The sequence below is a fragment of the Cherax quadricarinatus genome, chromosome 32, assembly GCF_038502225.1.
Source record: "Cherax quadricarinatus isolate ZL_2023a chromosome 32, ASM3850222v1, whole genome shotgun sequence".
Taxonomy (NCBI): domain Eukaryota; kingdom Metazoa; phylum Arthropoda; class Malacostraca; order Decapoda; family Parastacidae; genus Cherax; species Cherax quadricarinatus.
In genome coordinates, this window is record NC_091323.1 from 12,429,468 (window position 1) to 12,434,467 (window position 5,000).

The 5,000-nt window shown below is 39.4% G+C and overlaps 1 protein-coding gene across 2 annotated transcripts in view; it reads left to right on the forward strand.

Annotated features, from left to right (window-relative positions):
* Positions 1–5,000, forward strand: part of LOC128690335 (uncharacterized) — a 411,482-nt gene that overhangs the window by 38,499 nt on the left and 367,983 nt on the right. The gene's annotated exons all lie outside the window — the stretch shown is intronic.

Here is a 5,000-nt window from a genome sequence, read left to right on the forward strand (position 1 = left end):
AATCACACTGAGTGGTTCAATCACACTGGGTGGTTCAATCACACTGAGTGGTTCAATCACACTGGGTGGTCCAATCACACTGAATGGTTCAATCACACATTGGTTGATTCAATCACACTGGGTGGTTCAATCACACTGAATGGTTCAATCACACATTGGTTGATTCAATCACACTGGGTGGTTCAATCACACTGAATTTTTCAATCACACATTGGTTGATTCAATCACACTGGGTGGTTCAATCACACTTAATGGTTCAATCACACATTGGTTGATTCAATCACACTGGGTGGTTCAATCACACTGAATGGTTCAATCACACTGGGTGGTTCAACCACACTGAGTGGTTCAATCACACTGGGTGGTTCAATCACACTGAGTGGTTCAGTCACACTGGGTGGTTCAATCACACTGAGTGGTTCAATCACACTTGGTGGTTTAATAACACTGAGTGGTTCAATAACACTGAGTGGTTCAATAACACTGAGTGGTTCAATCACACTGGGTGGTTCAATCACACTGAGTGGTTCAATCACACTGGGTGGTTCAATCACACTGAGTGGTTCAATCACACTGGGTGGTTCAATAACACTGAGTGGTTCAATAATACTGAGTGGTTCAATAACACTGAGTGGTTCAATCACACTGGGTGGTTCAATAACATTGAGTGGTTCAATAACACTGAGTGGTTCAATAACACTGAGTGGTTCAATCACACTGGGTGGTTCAATAACACTGAGTGGTTCAATAACACTGAGTGGTTCAATAACACTGAGTGGTTCAATAACACTGAGTGGTTCAATCACATTGGGTGGTTCAATCACACTGAGTGGTTCAATCACACTGGGTGGTTCAATCACACTGAGTGGTTCAATCACACTGGTTGGTTCAATCACACTGAGTGGTTCAATAACACAGTGGTTCAGTCACACTGGGTGGTTCAATCACACTGGGTGGTTCAATCACACTGGGTGGTTCAATCACACTGAGTGGTTCAATCACACTGGGTGGTTCAGTCACATTGAGTGGTTCAATAACACTGAGTGGTTCAATCACACTGGGTGGTTCAATCACACTGAGTGGTTCAATAACACTGAGTGGTTCAATAACACTGAGTGGTTCAATAACACTGAGTGGTTCAATCACATTGAGTGGCTCAATCACACTGGGTGATTCAATCATACTGAGTGGTTCAATCACACTGGGTGATTCAATCACACTGAGTGGTTCAATCACACTGGGTGGTTCAATCACACTGAGTGGTTCAATCACACTGGGTGGTTCAAAGACACTGAATGGTTCAATCACACTGGGTGATTCAATCACACTGAATGGTTCAATCACACTGGGTGGTTCAATCACACTGAATGGTTCAATTACACTGGGTGATTCAATCACACTGGGTGGTTCAATCACACTGAATGATTCAATCACACTGGGTGGTTCAATCACACTGAATGGTTCAATCACACTGGGTGGTTTAATCACACTGAGTGGTTCAATCACACTGGGTGGTTCAATCACACTGAGTGGTTCAATCACACTGGGTGGTTCAATCACACTGAGTGGTTCAATCACACTGGGTGGTCCAATCACACTGAATGGTTCAATCACACATTGGTTGATTCAATCACACTGGGTGGTTCAATCACACTGAATGGTTCAATCACACATTGGTTGATTCAATCACACTGGGTGGTTCAATCACACTGAATTTTTCAATCACACATTGGTTGATTCAATCACACTGGGTGGTTCAATCACACTTAATGGTTCAATCACACATTGGTTGATTCAATCACACTGGGTGGTTCAATCACACTGAATGGTTCAATCACACTGGGTGGTTCAACCACACTGAGTGGTTCAATCACACTGGGTGGTTCAATCACACTGAGTGGTTCAGTCACACTGGGTGGTTCAATCACACTGAGTGGTTCAATCACACTTGGTGGTTTAATAACACTGAGTGGTTCAATAACACTGAGTGGTTCAATAACACTGAGTGGTTCAATCACACTGGGTGGTTCAATCACACTGAGTGGTTCAATCACACTGGGTGGTTCAATCACACTGAGTGGTTCAATCACACTGGGTGGTTCAATAACACTGAGTGGTTCAATAATACTGAGTGGTTCAATAACACTGAGTGGTTCAATCACACTGGGTGGTTCAATAACACTGAGTGGTTCAATAACACTGAGTGGTTCAATAACACTGAGTGGTTCAATCACACTGGGTGGTTCAATAACACTGAGTGGTTCAATAACACTGAGTGGTTCAATAACACTGAGTGGTTCAATAACACTGAGTGGTTCAATCACATTGGGTGGTTCAATCACACTGAGTGGTTCAATCACACTGGGTGGTTCAATCACACTGAGTGGTTCAATCACACTGGTTGGTTCAATCACACTGAGTGGTTCAATAACACAGTGGTTCAGTCACACTGGGTGGTTCAATCACACTGGGTGGTTCAATCACACTGGGTGGTTCAATCACACTGAGTGGTTCAATCACACTGGGTGGTTCAGTCACATTGAGTGGTTCAATAACACTGAGTGGTTCAATCACACTGGGTGGTTCAATCACACTGAGTGGTTCAATAACACTGAGTGGTTCAATAACACTGAGTGGTTCAATAACACTGAGTGGTTCAATAACACTGGGTGGTTCAATAACACTGAGTGGTTCAATAACACTGAGTGGTTCAATAACACTGAGTGGTTCAATAACACTGAGTGGTTCAATAACACTGAGTGGTTCAATAACACTGAGTGGTTCAATAACACTGAGTGGTTCAATCACTCTGAGTGGTTCAATAACACTGAGTGGTTCAATCACACTGAGTGGTTCAATCACACTGAGTGGTTCAATAACACTGAGTGGTTCAATAACACTGAGTGGTTCAATAACACTGAGTGGTTCAATAACACTGAGTGGTTCAATAACACTGAGTGGTTCAATAACACTGAGTGGTTCAATAACACTGAGTGGTTCAATAACACTGAGTGGTTCAATAACACTGGGTGGTTCAATAACACTGAGTGGTTCAATAACACTGAGTGGCTCAATAACACTGAGTGGCTCAATAACACTGAGTGGTTCAATAACACTGAGTGGTTCAATAACACTGAGTGGTTCAATAACACTGAGTGGCTCAATAACACTGAGTGGCTCAATAACACTGAGTGGTTCAATAACACTGAGTGGTTCAATAACACTGAGTGGTTCAGTCACACTGTGTGGTTCAATAACACTGAGTGGTTCAATAACACTGAGTGGTTCAATAACACTGAGTGGTTCAATAACACTGAGTGGTTCAATAACACTGAGTGGTTCAATAACACTGAGTGGTTCAATAACACTGAGTGGCTCAATAACATTGAGTGGTTCAATAACACTGAGTGTTTCAATAACACTGAGTGGTTCAATCACACTGAGTGGTTCAATAACACTGAGTGGTTCAATCACACTGAGTGGTTCAATCACACTGAATGGTTCAATAACACTGAGTGGTTCAATCACACTGAGTTGTTCAATAACACTGAGTGGTTCAATAACACTGAGTGGTTCAATAACACTGAGTGGTTCAATCACACTGGGTGGTTCAATAACACTGAGTGGTTCAATCACACTGGATGGTTCAATAACACTGAGTGGTTCAATAACACTGAGTGGTTCAATAACACTGAGTGGCTCAATAACACTGAGTGGTTCAATAACACTGAGTGGTTCAATAACACTGAGTGGTTCAATAACACTGAGTGGTTCAATAACACTGAGTGGTTCAATAACACTGAGTGGTTCAATAACACTGAGTGGTTCAATAACACTGAGTGGTTCAATAACACTGAGTGGCTCAATAACATTGAGTGGTTCAATAACACTGAGTGGTTCAATAACACTGAGTGGTTCAATAACATTGAGTGGCTCAATAACATTGAGTGGTTCAATAACACTGAGTGGTTCAATAACACTGAGTGGTTCAGTAACACTGAGTGGTTCAATAACACTGAGTGGCTCAATAACACTGAGTGGTTCAATAACACTGAGTGTTTCAATAACACTGAGTGGTTCAGTCACACTTGGTGGTTACATTACATCTAGTACACAAGGTTTATAAAGTTACCTTAGTCCTGTGCTCCATCACTGTTACTTTAGTCCCTACATAAAAAGTAATCAGAATTTTACGTCATATATTCTGAAACGTAAACTCCGGCGTTGTATAAAATTAAGATGGTTTAAAAAAAACACGTAAGCAAACACTAGGACATATTTATTAGACACGTTTTGGTCCTGGGACTTGGATCACTTCTAGCCAACTTCTCGGTATTTATTACCAAGGTTTATACCATAAAAATAAGTACGTAAGTAAGAAGGTAAATATGTATGTAAGTATGTATGCAAGTAAGTAAGTAAGAAGAAAGTAAGTGTATTTAAATACAAGTACACATAAGTACAATTATCGTACATAATCTACTATATGCAAATATACGACAGTCCATAAAAGTCTGACTGCTGCTCTCAGTGCATATGCATCACGAGATATATATACATATGTATTATACTTAATTATTTAGCATTGTGGATATGGATAATCATCTGTATATTTGTATTTTAATGTGTATGAAATATGCATAACGTATTTCACCTACAAACAAATATTCACATATGCATGTGAATTATTAGTCTGTACTTGTCATCAGACTACACAGTACTTTACTCTGATGCCTAGTTTGCATGTTCGAATCCTTCTGTGGACTGACATACATACATACATACATACATATATATATATATATATATATATATATATATATATATATATATATATATATATATATATATATATATATATATATATATATATATATATATATATATATATATATATATATATATATATATATATATATATATATATATATATATATATATATATATATATATATATATATATGCAAAGTTTCGAGGGCGAGCAGGAAGCATTTGGCTCA